Below are 18,776 nucleotides of genomic sequence, written 5' to 3'. Positions count from 1 at the left end.
TGTCCCAATTCATTGATCATGATTGAAATCTAAAATAAGCCCAAATTACCAATAACTCCACAATCACCATTTTTGGCTCAATTTCTACAAAGTGCCCATCGAAAGCAGTTCTTTTCTGGGGTACCAAAAGAACCCGTAAGTGTCACCACTGAGTGTTTGTTGGTAAACAGTAAATTCATCTATAGATATGTTGTAACCATACAAACATACATTTTTCCAAATGATCGAGAACGATGGTCATATTTCAGGGGAGCACAAAAAATGCAAAACAAATAAAAAAAGTATTGAGAGAGGCGCCCATTTGAACATCACTGTCTGCATCAAACAATACAAATTACAAATGCATGTGAATGATGTCACTACTTGTGGGCGGGGCCCGCATGCAGGGGTGGGAATTTTTTGGTCTGCCACTGGGAGGAATACATAACAGGCATTGAAAAGACCAAGAGAAGGAAATGGTTACCAGAAACAGAGAGAGAAGAGGACACTTAACATGCTAGAAGAGACAGAGATACTTCAGATACATCGAGAGAGGAGACACTTCACACGCTCTGATCCTGATAAACTAAGATTAAGCAGTTTCAGAGAGTCCCCCCTGAAGCTTTCCAAAATGCTAAAACAAAATGCTGAACCACTTAACAGCATCTGTATTCCAAAGTCATTCCCTTGATGTTGTTGTTTACAAAAATATAATGGCCAAAACATGGTGAAGCTTTTGAAGAACTACATTAGATCCATCTATCACATTCTGGCCACTTTTCACTTAATGCCATTAGATTTTGCTCATTCATGTTTCACAATTTGACATTTGGGCTTAGCCATTTCTGAGCTGCTTACCTATAATTCCCAGAGCTGTAGAATACTCAAGGTCATACTGAACATTTTTATTTGGAGATGGAATGAGTGTTATGAGCACTGAATGAAAGATAAAAAGACTCTTTGTTGCCCCGCAAGGTGCCACCAACTGACAGACTGGGATGGAGACAGTGGGAGAGAGAATGGAGGTAGAGATCTCTTTATACACCTGGCTAGCATGGAAAGACAATCCTCAAGCTGGTGACATTTAAGGAAAATCAGATCTAAAGAATTTCTTATCTTTCCTGCCACTTCTGTATGCCCCCCCCCCCCCTTCTTTATCCCTACAACTATTTTTTTTTCTCACCTACTTTATATCTGCCACCTACATTACCATGCACACACACACAGACACACACACACACACAGGAGCATTGATCACATTGGACTGATCTGGCTGCAGTGAAAGTAGAGTCCTCATGGATTAGATTGTACAATTGATCTCAAGGGAGACAAAAGGCAGGACATTTCTCTTGCTCTTTCTCCATCTCTTTCTCTGAATCGGCATCTTTGGGATTAGTAGAAATAATGGAGGGATGAGGAGGAGACGAGAGGGGGAGAGAGTGAGGTTGAAGACTCACTCTTTTCCCTGGAGTCCTGGTGTATGACACCTCAATTGAGGAATCAGAGGCAGGGAAACAAAAGCTCTTTCATCCCAAAAGGAAGCTGCATGTCCATCTCTCTCTCTCTCTCTCTCTCTCTCTCTCTCTCTCTCTCTCTCTCTCTCTCTCTCTCTCTCTCTGTGTGTGTGTGTGTGTGTGTGTGTGTGTGTGTGTGTGTGTGAAAGCTTCCTGTTCCTCTTGGCCCTGGACTTAAGATGTTACCCTAAATGTGCTGGCTTGTGGATTTGAACTATATCTCTTCCCCAGCAGGGAATTCTTGATGTTGACACTTGAGTCTTCAACATTGAGGAAAAGTTACTTTTTGCAATTTCACCTATTTTCTTAGTTCCCTGTCTGTCACTCACTCGATGTTGTGTCGATGTAGTGACATTAGGGGTTCGCTTTTGAGAGCCCCAATCAATTTTGCTTTATTCAGAAAAGTCCAATGAAAATTGGCGAGTGAAATTTGCATGCCACTCTCTGCCCCGGACATATGGTTATAAAAGGAGATGGCATGCACCATTCATTCAGACTTGTTCTTCGGAGCCGAGCACGTGTGTTTGTCCCGTCACCTTGCTACTGCTGCTGGAATTACGGCGCGTATCAGTGGTCACCCTTGCACGGTCAAGTGTTGTGCTTCCCCTGGGTGCTTCGATGGCTGAGTCCACAGGTGTAAAAAACAGTATATTCAAAAGAGTATATTTCTCTAAAAGAGCTCACACAAACATTTGGCGTCTTTTTAAAGATGTCCTTTCGCCTTTGTGCCACTGGGTGTGGCTGTTATCTCTCCCCACCGGATGGTCACAGAATCTGTCTCGAGTGCTTGGGTCGCCAGTATGCTGAGGCAGCTTTTGTGGATGGGTCATGTTTTCACTGTGAGAACTTGCCATGAGAACGTTGTGGTCGCGGCTCTCTTCCTTCTTCGTGAAGCAGAGAGCCACCGCGGCTGCTTCCCGACCCGGTCCATCCTGCGTTGAAACTCAGGCGGCTTTGGATGTGGATATGGGAGCTTCTCCACCGGCTCAGTCCCCGCAGACCTCCCATCCCCCAGCACGCTCGTTCTGCCTGGTAAAGTTCACGAGCGAGGCAGATGGTCTGCCTCAGGGCGGATTTGATGTCTCGTTCAGGGCTCGCAATGAGGATGAGTTATTGGTCACAGCATCAGAGGGTGGGCTCCTGCTTTTGGAAGCGGACGAGTCTACTGAGCTCCCGCTCTCGGGCGGTGGAGCTCAGGACAAAGTAGATGCTGAGTTGGCAGCCGTGCTTGCCCAGGCGGCTGCGAACATCAGGCTTGAGTGTAACTCTCCACCCTGCCCTGAGCATTCACGGCTGGATGATTGGTTTCTGGGCTCAGAGCATGGCTCACGGCCGCGCCCCGGTGCCTTTCTTCCCGGAAGTGCAAGAGGAGCTCCTGAAGTCATGGAAGGTGCCTTTCTCCACCCGTACACGCTTCGCGAGCTCGTCCACCCTAACTACCCTCGACGGTGGGGCAGCCGAGGGATATGTTGAGCTTCCCCAGGTCAAGTGCGCCATGGCGGTGCACCTGTGCCTGCAGGGTGCAGCAACCTCGAGGAACCGGCCAAGGCTCCCTTCCCAGGCTTGTAAGTTTTCTTCGTCTTTAGTGGCGAAGGCTTACAATGCCGCGGGTCAGGCCACCTCCGCCATGCATGCCATGGCCATCCTGCAGCTTCACCAGGCCAAGGCACTTAAAGATCTGCACAAGGGTAGGACCGACCCAGGGCTCATGCAGGAACTGCGCACTGCGAACGACCTCACTCTACGGGCGACGAAAGTCACAGTGTGCACCTTGGTTCGGATGATATCCACTTTGGTGGCTAATTTGGGAGAGATTCGGGCAGGGCAGGTGGACCTGTTCGCCTCCCAAGAGTTCTCTCACTGCCCCCTTTGGTACTCCCTTCTCTCTCAGGGGCAGGGCATGCTCCGGCACCTGCGGCCAGACCTCTGGAATCTCCACGTCTGGCTCCTGGATGGGACGTGGAGGACCTAGCAGGACTTCTGCTAGCGGTGGTACACACGATTACTCAGGCCAGAGCCCCCTCTCAAAGTTCCCACCACTGGATTGTGGATGCCATTTCTCTGGCTTACCAATCACAAGGCCTGCTGTGCCCTTTGGGAGTCCAGGCGCACTCCACCAGAGGTGTTGTGTCCTCCTGGGCACTGGCAAGGGGCGCCTCTCTAGCAGACATATGCAGAGCAGAAGGTTGGGCTACACCTGTGCATAGAATCAGTTTCGACCTGAGTGTTATGGGTGACAACAGGTAGGCCGGGCAGCCGGTCGGGTGTATCACTTGCATTGCGCCTTTACCATTTTTTAAGGTGATAATGTGCACTATCTTGTCCACAACAGTTCCCCGCAACTAGTGAAAACTGGATGCCTCTTTAATTCTTTAAGCACTATTCGGTGGCGAACTCAGTGGAGGAGTAACGCTGCCAGGCCCAGAACTCATGGTATGCCCCTTTTCAGGTGAGCCCTTGTACTTGGGCTCAGTGCTCCATACGTGGTGATTCCCCCCTCGGTAATCCCGTATGATGCATTTCCACTGTTCGGTTTCCCCTCAGGTGAACCCTGTGTTTCCCCTCGTCAGAGCTCTGCTCTGCCTCGGCCACTGTTGCTGTGTACCCTCTCCGTAGATAGGGTCCTTCCCTCCTGGAGAGGGAAGAGCACTTCCCCAGTGCTATTCTAGCAGGTGCTCAGTGGGAAATTGCTTAACAAAACAAATCAGGAAAGGCCACCGCCTGTAGCCTCCTCGGGTAAGTGCCTCCTCCCACCCTTTTCGGGACCAGGGAGACGCCTTACCTAACTCGCTGGAAGGTCATGACGTGGTTGAACGCTCGCTGCGAGGCACGCAGCAGCCTGCCCGTGTCCACTCCTCCGTAACTCATGACATGGTTCAGCGCCTGCGGCATTTCGTATAGGAACCCCTAGTGTCACTACATCGACACAACGTCGAGTGAGTGACAGACAGGGAACGTCTTGGTTACTGATGTAGCCTCTGTTCCCTGATGGTAGTTTTGCACATAAATACCTGCTAATTCTGTATTACAGAGTGAAACAATTGTCATATCAGACACAAGTGTTCTTCAATAAACATTTCTTTGTAAAAAAAAAAAAAAAAAACTCAGCTAAATCATCACATCACATAGACATCACATCGCAATATTTACAGAATTGCGATACTTTAAAAATCACAATACATATAGAATCCACAGCTAAATAATCATTGTAATATCAAATCAGGTCTGTGGCAATTCTTTGTCTAAGTATTTAGTAGTCTACTATTTAGACTCAATAGGTGCCTGAGAAAATACAAGTGTAGCTTATGTGTTATGTGTAGTGCAATATGTGTTTGACAGCCAGTGTGTTACCTTTACCATAAAATTACTGTTACCGTTGCTTAATTGTGCAGTTTTGAACCAATTCAGGCTCATTCACACTGCTATGGTTTCTTTGTCCATTGTGGCACATTGAAATCTGGATTAGAAGTTAACTAATTGTGAGTCGGCACATCACTAGCATGGTTCTCTGCAGTACGGTTAGCCTACTGTCATGTAAAATCTGTGCGGGGAACAGTTTGTAATCGTACTGTACCAAAAACACTTTTTCACCATCGTGCCGAACGGTTTTGAGCATGGTGAGGAATATTTTCAGTAGTATTTCCAAATGAGCATGGTTTGATTCGGTACAATTACAAATTATTCCTGGGCCGGATTAGCTAACTGTGCTCAGGACAGAGAACAGCTCTGGTGAAGCAGCTTTAATGAAGTGGTGACTCATAATTGGTGACTTACACAGTCAGTCCATTCTAAAGGGGCGGTCACACTACACTTCGCACTCCATTCACTCCCATCCAAAGGTATCCGAACACGAGAGACCGGAAACACAAGCTTGTGCAAAGAAATTTCGTATGACGCTGCAAACCAAAGTTCAAGTTTGGTGAACTCTGAACTGTGAAATCGTACGACAAGAGGACACGTGACCAATAGAAGATTGAAACGTCACATGCTGACCTCTTGGCTCAATACAAAGAATACATATTTTAAAGCTGTTTGTTTTATTGTTGCAGGAAAGTGAGTAGACAATATATTTGACCCAGTTTTTGCTTTTTTAAAGAAAAGGAATTTAATTGAAATACATTTTTGTGATAATCAACACAAATGCTGTTGATAGATCTTAACTTATAATGAATCTCGAATACTCATTTAAGTTAGGACTAAAATGGACTTAGGACCCCAGAACTTTATTTATCTGTCACAAAATTATCAATTAGGGTGACAGCATAAAACTTGAAAAGATAAATTTATGCAAAATAAAACTAATAAAACACATTTATATAACTTTTCAAGCTGTTGAGGTGGCTCTCTCTTTAAAGAGCAAACGAAGAAAAGAGAGAGAACAGGGGGATGAGGGGGATACAAAACAGGAAGGAGACTGCAAATGAGGCTTGTTTCAATAACAGGATCGATGTGGTGCAGGAAAAGATGTTGTGCACGTCAATGATAAGCATCCCCAGGCAAACACTGGAAGGTGTGGGAGAGAGGAATGGGGTAGAAACAAACCGGAAGAATTAAGACAAAGTGAGAACTGGAGAGACAGAGATGTCAGAGAGCAGAAAATGGAAATTGAAGAGAGGCAAACATTAGGGAATAGTTGACTGAGAGAATGTTTGAGTGCGCAAGAAATAGACAAAAAACAAAAAACAAAAAGGGAGGTGTGAGCTTTGACAATCAGTGGCGGCAGCCAGAAGATGCATTGCATTATCAGTATCACAGCTCTCATTCTCACTATTATTTGATTAACTTGTCAGAAGTGAAAGAATGGTGGCGGAGTCTTCATCTGCTTTTTTCTGGAGAAGTTTAGTTTGTTTATAAAGGCAAAGTTCACCCCAAAATGAAAATCCTTGAACTCTAAGTCTCATATTTTTATTCATTTTTTCTGTCTTTCTTGTTTGGCGTAGAATTTTTGGGGGTTGGAAGGGGGTGAATTCAGTAATGCGTTTATATATTTTTAATCAAAGTTAAAAAGAGATAAGGCTTGCAAAACTAAAGTCCAAGTAACGCCCAGCCAGTGTCGCACAAACATGCATCATTATCGCTGTTTCACTGGGAAGCACAGTGACTAGATGAAAAGAAGTGCTGCCCAGCAGATCAGTTTGCATTGCTGAGTGTAGAGAGACTGTAAAAAAAATAAAACCCGTATTCATAAGGAGGTAGGATAGTACTTTAATCTAGCTGATGACACTCCAGCTATACTATTAAACTAGTTAGCTACTTGATTGCCATGTAGTCGCACATCTATCAATGTAACAAGTTAGCGGAAACAAAAGTTCACAACTAAATAGCTCCCATTATGATCAACAAAGTTGTTCACACTGGAAGTGTCACGCCGCATCGCGCCTTCTGTTGACAGACGCCCTGATTCAATTTTAGATACTTACTGTACAATTGTTGTCGTCTGGCCTGTGATTTCTGAACTTTCTGTGATGACGTGAAGCTTTCAATGAACATCTTCAAGTTGATGTGACGCCATATGCTTCCATTTTTACTTTTACTTTCCAAGTTTTTTCTACTTTTACTGTGTAATTATATGAGAAAAAAGAGACCACAGAGTCTCTAGAAATCAGAATTGAGTATTCCAGAGAGCCATGTAATAAATAACATAAATGCAATATGTCAATTAAATGCATTACGTCGATCACGATCCGATCTCGATAACAGATCAAAGGGGAAAGTAGAGAAAAAAACTGCAAGCTGAGCCTCAAAAGGGACTTTGCTGACAGCCAGCTTTAGCTGGTATCACACTAGCAGACTCCAAACAACTCGATTTGGGTGGAGTGTGTCACATTTAGTGACTTTTGTTGCTGATCTTTCCCTCCTAGTCGGTGACTCCAAGAGTCTGCAGCATCTGCTATGTTAGGTTGTTTGTTAAAAACATGTTCTATTTAGAACGCATAGCAAAAAGAAATAGCATCCTTTTCTTTCACACATTTATTGTCACATTGTGCAAAGAGCTGGGCAACAAAACTGTGTCATTTGTTAGAAAGTGAGCCATTCAAAAGTATATTAAAATACCATCAACTAAAATAAAACAAAAGTAAGTAAACTTGTAAGGTATGCATATTTATACATAATGTTATACAAATGTAGACAACAGTATATTTATATAATCTGCAGCTGTATACAAATAATAAGCTTATGTTCACGTTATATAAAATAATATCAGACCCAAGTACTAAATTTAAAAGGTTTTACACATTTTTTGACATGCTGTGCAGAGATCTGTGCAACAGAATTTTTTTCTTTTAATTGTCTGTCATGATATTACATATTAGATATATCACACAAACATACTTGTTGACTGCAAAGAGCATAAGCTTCTCCTCCAACTGCACTGTCCACGAGCATTTTCCAGAAGCCAAGCTTTTTCTGCAGAAAAAATAAATAAATTGCTTCCGTGCATGAACTGCACTCATTGGTCACTGCCTTGGTGACTTGTACTCAGCCCACCCACAGCCAGTGATAATTTCAAGCAAGTCGGATGTGTTTCTTCAGTTCTTCAAATGATTAACTCAGCAGGGAGTCCCAACGGTCAAATGATTAACACCTCCGGCTGAGAGACGCTAAAGCACACTCCATCTCCCGCTTCCTGGCCAGTGATTATATTAATCAAGCTAACACCTGAAAATCATTGGAAAAATCGGCTAGTTAGATGCCTTTATGTGTGTGAGAGCACTTGCGCAAATGAGGATCCGTGCCTAAACTGCAGTCAAATACCATCAAAATGCCCTGCTTGGGATGTATCAATGTAAATGCAGTACTTTATGTCTAAAGTAAACTTAAATGGTGGGACAAAAAAAAGGGGATTTGTATCAAAATATCGGACTTGTAAAAATCAAATCAAATCAAATCACTTTTATTGTCACACAGCCATATACACAAGTGCAATGGTGTGTGAAATTCTTGGGTGCAGTTACGATCAACATAGCAGTCGTGACAGTGATGAGACATATACCAATTTACAATAAACATCAATTTTACACAACACAATTTAAAGTCTAATATACACATAATTACACACAACACAATATACGAATAATAACATACACTGTACAGTATACAATACACACAATATAGATACACATTATTCAATAAAACAAAGTATATATAGTATATATAGGATATACAGTAGGTTGTATTGTACTGTATTGACATTCAGGCTGTCGGTTGATAGAAAGTTGTTAAGAGAGAATATAATATGATAATAATATAATTTATGACAGTCCGGTGTGAGATATAAGAGTAAGAGTAAATCAAGTCTGATTGCTTGGGGGAAGAAGCTATCATGAAGTCAGCTGGTGCGGGTCCTGATGCAGCGATACCGCCTGCCTGATGGTAGCAGTGAGAACAGCCCATGGCTCGGGTGGCTGGAGTCTCTGATGATCCTCCGAGCTTTTTTCACACACCGCCTGGTATATATGTCCTGGAGGGAGGGAAGCTCACCTCCGATGATGTGTCTGGCAGTTCGCACCACCCTTTGCAGTGCTTTGTGGTTGTGGGTGGTGCTATTGCCGGACCAGGTGGAGATGCAGTGCAGATGTAGAACCGTGTGAGGATATGGCGGTTCATTCCAAACTTCCTCAGCTGTCTCAGGAAGAAGAGGTGCTGATGAGCCTTCTTCACAACGGCTTCAGTGTGGATGGGCCATGTGAGTTCCTCAGTGATGTGAACACCCAGGAATTTGAAGCTGCTGACTCTCTCCACTGGTGCTCCATTGATGGTGATGGGACTGTGTTCTCTGTCTTTTCTTCTGAAGTCCACCACAAGCTCCTTTGTCTTACTGACGTTGAGGGAGAGGTTGTGCTCCTGACACCAGTGTGTCAGAGTGTGCACCTCCTCTCTGTAGGCTGTTTCATCATTGTCAGTGATCAGATCTACCACCGTCGTGTCATCAGCAAACTTGATGGCATTGGATCTATGTGTTGCCACACAGTCGTGTGTGTACAGAGAATACAAGAGTGGGCTGAGAATACAGCCCTGTGGGGCTCCAGTGTTGATGGTCAGTGATGAGGAGATGTTGCTGCCTATTCTAACCACCTGGTGTCTGCTTGACAGGAAGTCCAGGATCCAGCTGCACAGTGAACTGTTTAAGCCCAGAGCCCGGAGTTTCTCATCAAGCTTGGAGGGCACTATGGTGTTGAATGCTGAGCTGTAGTCTACAAACAACATTCTCACATAAGTGTTCTTTTTTTCCAGGTGGGAGAGAGCAGTGTGTATTGTAGATGCAATGGCATCATCAGTGGAGCGGTTGTTGCGGTAAGCAAACTGCAATGGGTCTAGAGAGAGAGGCAGCACAGAGCAGATGTAATCTCTGATTAGTCTCTCAAAGCATTTGCTGATGATGGGGGTCAGAGCAACAGGACGCCAGTCATTTAAGCAAGTGATTTTTGATTGCTTTGGAGCAGGCACAATGGTGGACATTTTAAAGGATGTGGGGACTACAGACAAAGAGAGGGAAAGGTTGAAAATGTTCGTAAAAACACCAGCCAGCTGGTTCGCGCACACTCTGATGATGCGGCCCGGAATGCCGTCTGGGCACGCAGATTTGCGGATATTCACCCGTCGGAAGGATCGGGTTATATCCGCTACAGAGATGGAGAGTGAACTAACCTCTGTAGCTTCGGCCGCGAGAGCTCTCTCCACGAGGGCGGTGTTATTTCCCTCAAAACGAGCATAAAAAGTATTTAGCTCATCCGGGAGAGAGGCAGCGGTGTTCATGGCGGAGTTTTTATTCCCTTTAAAGTCCGTGATGATGTTAATTCCCTGCCACATGTTTCTAAAGTTGGTGGTGTTAAACTGTCCTTCAATCTTGTTCCTGTACTGGCGTTTTGCTGCTCTGATAGTTTTTCGGAGGGTATAACTGGCTTGTTTAAGCTCCTCCACATTCCTGGAATTAAAAGCAGAGGTCCGCACATTAAGTGCCGCGCTAACATTGCTATTAATCCATGGCTTCTGGTTCAGATAGATCCGTATTGTTCTGGTCAGAATGACATCCTCTACGCACTTTCTGATGAAACACATTATGCTGTCAGCATAAAGCTCGATGTCGTCATCAGAGGCGGACTGGAACATCTCCCAGTCCATGTGATCAAAACAGTCTTGTAGCTTAGAGTCTGATTGGTCCGACCAGCACTGGATCGTTCTGAGGGTGGGTGCTTCCTGTTTCAGTTTCTGCCTGTAAGCGAGCAGAAGCAGAATGGAAGAGTGGTCCGATTTGCCAAATGGTGGGCGGGGGAGGGATTTGTAGCCATCCCGGAAGGGAGAGTAGCAATGGTCCAAAACCCGGTCCCCTCGTGTGTTGAAACTAATGTGTTAGTGGTATTTTGGTGCGACTGATTTGAAACTGGCTTTATTAAAGTCCCCGGTCACAATGAACGCTGCCTCAGGGTGTGCGGTTTCCTGTTTGCTTATAATCCCATACAGTTCCTTGAGTGCCCGGTCTGTGTCAGCTTGTGGTGGGATGTACACAGCAGTGATAATGACCGCTGTGAATTCCTCGGTAGCCAGAATGGTTGACACAGAAGCATGAGAAATTCCAGATCAGGAGAGCAGAAAGATTTGATAGAATGTACGTTCCTCTGATCACACCAGGATTTGTTGATCATAAAACATACACCACCACCTCTGCTTTTACCTGAGAGGTCTTTCGCTCTGTCCGCTCGGTGCACGGAGAACCCCATGGGTTAGATGGCTGAGTCTGGAATGTCCGCAGACATCCAAGTTTCCGTAAGGCAGATAATGCAGCAGTCCCTCATCTCTCATTGGAAAGAGATCCGTGCTTTCAGCTCGCAGAGCTTGTTATCCAGAGACTGAAAATTTGCCAGTAAAATACTGGGTAGCGGGGTCGATTTGTACGGCGTCTTACTCTGATGAGAACGCCGGCTCTGTTTCCCCTTTTCCTCCTGCGTTTCCGCATCCGGGCTGCCCAGACAAAGGGCTCCGCTTGCGTGTTTGTAAACAGCGGGTCGGCATTGAGGAATTTGAAGTCCGGTTTACGGTGTGTAATTGCTGAACCAATGTCCAAAAATGTTTGTCTGTCATAGACAATAAGGCAGACAACATCCAAGACAAAAAACATAAGAATTGTAAACAAAACAAACAAAACACTACCATGTTGTGTCGGAGCTCGCAACGCAGCAGCCATACTCGGCGCCATCTTGAGTCCAAAAAGGCTGACTTGTGTAGTGCAGCCTAAATCTGCTGCTTTCTAGTATGTTATTAAAATTAATCAAACAACAAGAAAATGAGAAAACCACTCAGGTGCTCTTGGCTGGATTATTTTAATGGCTTTAAAAAGTATTCAAGTATTGTAATCATAGAGTGAAGACCAGTAATATAAGTAGTTTTATGTCATATTTCACTACAATTCATTCTGAATTTACTTGACTACTTGGTACTGCAGTAAAAAATTGTCTGAGCAGGCAGGTGCACAATGTGGAGTTGTATGAACCCAATCGCAGTTTATTGACGTGATGAAAAAGCAAAACTTATATCCAAGATCTAGAAAACAAAGAATTCAAGAACAGGGTAATCCAAAAGCCATAACACAAAAAAAAAAAAAAAAAAAAAAAACAAAGCACGTGAGAGCCAACCATAATTTAACTACTTTAACAACTGACAGAGACTGAACAAAACACAGGGCTTAAATACATAAACCAAGGAAACAAGATAAAACTACCAGTGACTGAACACAACCGGGTATTGCGAGTCATCTTTCCTACTTCTCGGATCACTCTGCGATCTCTACAAGTAAGCTAATAAAATAATTTCAGCTCAAATAAATGCTTCCTGTCCATTTATTAATTCATTTATTTGGCAAGTAGTTTTGCACTAAGCTGGATAATGAGCTGTCAGAAAGTAAATTTTGCTATTAAACACCAACTGAACTCAAACTGGAAGAAGAATTCAGCTGTTCAGCGATTTCTATCTTCTCACATAATTACATAATTTCAACGCAAATCAATATTTTATGACCATTTATTTGTTTATTTGGTTAGTAGTCATGTAATAAGCTGGATAATGTACAGTCAGCCAGTTGTTATTGCAAAATAAACTTATTTCAGGGTGATCAGGACCAGGGACTAAAAACGAAATGTTTTTCATTTTGGTTCGTTCTGAGCTAAAACTGTATTTTTTCTTTCCGGTTCAGAAGTTCCACAGCCTCCTTTCCAAAAGGTTACTGGTTAGAATGAAATAAAAGAATGGTTAATACCATTCTTTTAAAAATGACATTACTCTGCGCTAAGGGGTGGGTGAAATACCAATTGCAGTGTTGCCAGATCTAGCAAGAGAAACAAGCAACATGGTCTGGAAAAACAAGCCCAAAATAAGCCACTTGCCTCACCAAATTAATCTAAAATAAACAATTAATTTTTTTCCTGTGTGGTGGATTTATCAGCATAAAAATCATGACAAGCAGTTAATTAACAGTGAAGTATAATTTTATTTACAGATCTGCTTCTGAGTCAAAACCCAGCAGCATCAAATCTGTATGAATGCATCATATCTAACAATAATTCAGTGAAGACATGGAAACAACAGAGAAAAGTACCTTTTACCTCTAATAATGTTTTCCTTGTACCTGGATTAGCTGTGCTTGTACAGTAATTATACTGTAGATAGCTGTAAAAAAAAATCTTCATTTACAGAATTCGACATCCACAATTGCAAACTGGCAAAGGAATGCCAGCAGTTTCCTTAAGGATCAAAGCACGTTTCATGTTTTCGGGCAATATGAAGTGGTGTAGTTCCAAAAATTTTCTGTGATAAACCCTTTGGCTTTTAGTTTCATGAAAAAATTATCGGAACAAAATTAACCAGTTATAACTGGTTACCAGCATTTAAAAATAACGTTTTCACTCCGGAACAATTGAAAATCACTTTGTTCCAGTTTTCAGTTACGTTCTGCTAAAAATTTCATTCATTTTTGGTTTTCGTTTTCATTCCTTGAACCGTTTTTAGTCCCTGATCAGGACACAGACGCAAAGGACCCCGACATCATCCCCTTCTATTGCTTGTAATTTGTTATTTGTTCTCATTTTATTACTGACTGTTTGCTTGTATTTAATGATTACTTGAGAACTTGAAACAATGTTTACTTAATTTGTACTTAAAATGTTTACTTTAATTTTTGTATTGTTTCTTATTTTTTTTTTTATTTTTTTTTTTTTTGTGGTATCTAAATTGGTATCAGGTACCATCATATTTCAGTGGTACTGGTACAGCCTACTGAAATTTTAGTTTTGTGACAACACTATTTTGCATGGTAGATCTACAGTATACTATAATAACATTATGAAAAAGTAGATCTCATTCCACAGAAGTGCGAGCACCCTAGCAATATGTAGATACTGCAATTTTGTGATATGCAAACTCATGTGTCTTAGAAGTATGGAAGCCGCAGAGTGTCAATTAAAAAAGCATGAAGAAATAAATGAACAATCTATTAATTTGAAAATAAAAACGTGAATAAATAAACCAATTTATAAATAAATAGAAACACATTTAAATTAGTTTTTTTAATTCTCAATTAAAAATGTAATTAAATTTAACAATTAAATTGTGTATTAATCAAATTGTGTATTTAATTAATGTTTAAAATGCAATTAAATGTAACAATAAAATGGCACATTAATAAGTCATTTTTAAAAGCACCTTTTAATTTGCTTTTTAAAAAAGCATTTGGCAATTGTTTTTCTTCATTCATTTGCCGGTTGCTTTCTTCATCTATTTGCTAATGGCTTTTCTTTTTTGTTTTACTTTGGCTTTTCTTTTTCGTTTTACTTTGGCTTTTCTTTATGCATTTGATAATCGAGTTTAAAAATACCACTGGACAGTTGACACACATCCCACTTGAAGGAGATGTAACATGGTCTGTCATTGGACAGCTATTGATACAGGTTTACTATGAAGCCTGTGCAAAAGAAACGGATGCGAGGCATTTCAGAAGTTAATGGTCACTTGTCGCTGCTGCAGTTAACCTTTTCGCATGTGAGTTTCTCCTGTACTGACAGATCTCCCAGCATGAGTTCTTTAATGCACGCTGTAATTGACTAGTTTCCACATGCTGTGGACTGACTAGTTTGTATATACTTTGATGTCAGAAAACATGGCCATAGCACTGCATCAAAACAGTGCGCTCTGATGATAACGGCTTTATACTTTTATTTAGAGATTGTTTGAAAGTTTGTAACATAAATAAATAAGATATTGTGATGTTGAAAAAAATATTCGAGCAGCTGGTTCATTATGACAACCACTTCAGTCATTATTACAACCGATATTGCTGGTAAACAGCAGCATGAATGCAGATCACACTGGTTTGATCGGACATGTCTTATCCCAGCCTAGTGTAATCACACCGTACATGCTAAAGAGTTAAATGCCGAGCATGGCCCTCTCAGAACGTGCACAGTGGTACGTGTCCAGGAAGGGAGCCGGTAACCACGATGCCGTCAACAGAACTGATCATACTCAGACAATTCTTTCAATAAAAAATTAATTTAAAATATTAAAAAAGGTGGACATAATGTGTCTTAAGTGGAATGTGATATCACTGAAAGTGGAAGTTGTGTCATTACTTGATGGGAGCGGATGAGGTAAGGTCTGGCCGCAGGTAGGGTCTAGCGGCTGATGCAGCCCGGTGGTCCGGTGTCTTTCTCCAGCTGCTCAGTACCTCACGCCGGTGGAGCATGAGCTGCCACGTGCTTTCAGTCAGTGGCACGGAATGGTACTGTTGACGGCATCGCGGTTACCAGCTCCCTTCCTGGACACGTACCACTGTGCACGTTCAGGGAGTGCCCCACTCGCTATTTAACTGCAGCAGCAACAAGTGACCATTAACTTCTGATATGCCTTGCGTCGCATCCATTTCTTTTGCACAGGCTTCATAGACCACGTAAGCCTCTATCAATAGCCTTACAATGACAGACCATCTTACATCTCCTTCGAGTGGGAAGTGGGAGAGGGTGTGTTTATTATAACTGAGTCAAAAGTTCTTTGGTTGCTGCCACGTGTCAACTGTCCAATGGCATTTTTAAACTCAATTGTCAAATGATAAAGAAAAGCCAAAGTAAAATGAAAAAGAAAAGCCATTGGCAAATAGATGAAGACAAGCAACCGGCAAATGAATGAAGAAAAACAATCACCAAATTCTTTTTTAAAACGTAATTTAAAAGGTGCATTTTGAAATGACTGATCAATGTGCTATTTTATTGTTACACTTTATTGCATTTTAAACATGAATTAAATACACGATTTATTAATGCACAATTTTATTTTTAAATTACATTTTTAAACGTGAATTAAATAAACACATTTAAATGTGTCTATTTATTTTTCCATTTATAAATTAGTTTATTTATTCACGTTTTTACTTTCAAATTAATAGATTGATCATTTATTTCTTCATTATTTTTTAATTGGCACTCCGCAGCTTCCAGAATCAGAATGAGCTGATTCGGATTCTGATTCTGGGAGCTGCAGAGTGCCGATTAAAAAAAATAAATAAATCCATATATAAGTACTAGATATGAATGTTGGGAGTCAAGATTTTGATTGAATAATACATTTCAGTCTATTCTTTACACTCAGCTATTGTACAGCTAATCTCAGCCTCAGATGGCACACTCACGGATCGCCCACAGTGCGTGCACTAACCGTATGATGCATATTGCACAAAAAACTGGAAAACCTATGGTGATTGGACACTTTACTTATCAGCTAAATGGCTCTTCTTGTCTAAGTGTGTGGCTGTTAGTCAGTTTAAGCTACAATAAGCCCCAGACCTTTTGCCGTTTTAGTCAAAGATCTGACTACGCAAGACAATTGTATGGCTAAAATTCATGCTCCCTAAAAACTAGCTGACAAGATGCTCTGAATTATATTTTATGTAAACTTGCACCCTACTAACGTTTTAAAGATTTGTGGACTAAATAGACATGGGCAATTCATCTCTAACCTAGACAAACAAGTACTGATTCGCTCAACAGTGGTCACAGGTCAAGCCTGGCCATTGACAGCATTATTTTTCAGCCCTAAACATTGAGCCATTGATGACTGCTCCAGTTCCCTGTCAGGGTCGTGACAGCATTATCTTTTAATGCCAGATCACCTCTCCGCTTGTCGTACAGTCCACACTCCCAAACGCCACTGGCATTACCATCAAACGATTCCTGTCACCTCTTCCAATACTGGGGATTTGAAACAAGCCTTGGCTTATGAATCAAACAAACAATGAGAGAGAGTGGTCCGGCGTGCCTCTGTAAATGAGCGGAGGTGTGGGGATGCGGAGCGGGAAGACAGGTAGCTGGTGATAGCTGTCATACTGGATGTTTTCACCCTGACAGGCGGCTGATTAGCAGGCGATGAAAGAGAGAAGAAGCTAAAGAGAGGAGGGAGAGTGAAAGAGAGAGAAAGACGGACATGAAAAGAGAGAGAGGAAGAGCAGAATGTGCGGTTCTGTACTGCTTGCTCACCAACCAGGCATCTATCTCTTCCACACACACACACACAAACAGACACACAAAAAAACACATTCACAAACAATCTGAGCAGTAAGCTGGCTTTATCCGTGAGGCTTCTTAGTATAGAAACTGACTGCATGCAAGATGTTGATTATCCCTCTCTCTCTCTCTCCCTCTCTCTCTGTCCATCATGTTAAGTTTAAATTAGTCAAACTCACTCAGTGTTTTTGTCTGACTGACCTCTCTCCATCTTGTAAGTGAGAGCAGTTGTTTATTTGTTAGTCTTCAGATGGGCTGCACAGTATAGATTGTTGTTTGTTGACACCTTGTCATACAGAAATTATGTCCAGCATTTCGGCTGTGTTTTCAGCTGACACCGTGTGTCAAGGAATTTTGATTAGTCTAGAAATGTCACTCAAATGTCATTTCAATGATAGATTTCTTCAGCAGCTGGAAAGAAAAGTTGAGACAGTGAACTTGTTTTTTTTTTTTTTTAAATTTTTATTTTAATTCCCCAAATCCCCATATGTGTGTATATGTACAATAGGGGACCAAAAGTCTGAGAGCACTGTGAAAATGTGTGAAAATGCTTCTATTTAGCATTTTTTCTGATTTATACACTTTGTTTTTCATTTCAAAAGGAGTTAACATGCTACATGCAAAACTATTCCTGGCAAAAGTAAGATTAAAACAAATGGTTTAAATACATTTTTTTATATAGTATTTTATAAAATATTGTATATATTTGTATTATATAGTTTTTATAATATATTATTATTATTATTATTATTATTGCAAAGCATATGTAAATAAATCTAGTGTAGTTGTTGCTTTGTCATTTACCAGACTGTATTGTTAAAACTTATGCATTTGTTTTTCATAGTTTTTAAAGTTCATACTTCTCTTTTATTTTAATGAAATAATTCACATTTATTCTAAATTCAAAAAGTTAGAGTATTTAATTCTATTTAATAAAAGTGTATCACACAATTGAAATTTGTAAATCTGAAATATTTTTGACTGTGTTCAATGTCCCAGATTTAAATTTCATTGACCTAGGAATAGTGCTGAATGTTATGAATATTTCGTCACACTTTAGGTATTTTTATTGTTTAAAATTCTTAAACTTTCTGTTTTATTTTTAGGTTTTAATTAGATTTTGAATCCCAGATTTTCAATGGGGTTTCAGACTTTGAACTCCATTGTACATTCTTAGAAGAAAAGATTCTATATAGAACCATAAGGGTTATATCACTCGCTTCATATTTTGAACCCCTTAAAGGTTCTATAATCCCCATTAACCTTTTTTTTATGAGAGTATATGAATGCATGCATGTAAAGACACAAAAGATCAAGTAGGTGAGATATATAGGATTGAGAAGAAGGTGCCCTTGAGAGCAAAAAGATGTGTGGGGCTGAAAATAGAGTGAGGGAGAAAAATGGAAAGATGTTGATTCTTAGTGGACTCAGCATTAATGTCACAATGCTTTAGCATCTCAGACTCCTACAACTTCCCCTTCCAAGTCAGTTTGTATATTAAAGTCCATGTTAACTGTTTCATGAGTGTTCTTTTCCTCTCGTTTCTCTGTGCCTCTCTCTCTGCTCACTTATGATGCCCAGTGCAAAGTTGTGTTCATAATTTATCTTTCTCTCTCCTTCTTCCAGTTGACCTGTTTGGTTACAATGAGCACAGCAGGCATTTGTCTTACTCTCCCTCCCTGATTCTCTACTAGCCAATGCTCACAGTCACTAATGGAAGATACAGATGCCACATAGTCAA

General features: G+C 41.3%; 1 pseudogene; it reads left to right on the top strand.

The window, feature by feature from the left end:
* Window positions 1–2,459: 2,459 nt before the first annotated feature.
* LOC127451530 (iron-sulfur clusters transporter ABCB7, mitochondrial-like) overlaps window positions 2,460–18,776 on the top strand; it is a 34,591-nt pseudogene continuing 18,274 nt past the window's right edge.

Source organism: Myxocyprinus asiaticus, chromosome 14 (genome assembly GCF_019703515.2).
Source record: "Myxocyprinus asiaticus isolate MX2 ecotype Aquarium Trade chromosome 14, UBuf_Myxa_2, whole genome shotgun sequence".
Taxonomy (NCBI): domain Eukaryota; kingdom Metazoa; phylum Chordata; class Actinopteri; order Cypriniformes; family Catostomidae; genus Myxocyprinus; species Myxocyprinus asiaticus.
This window is presented reverse-complemented; position numbering and strand designations above follow the sequence as displayed.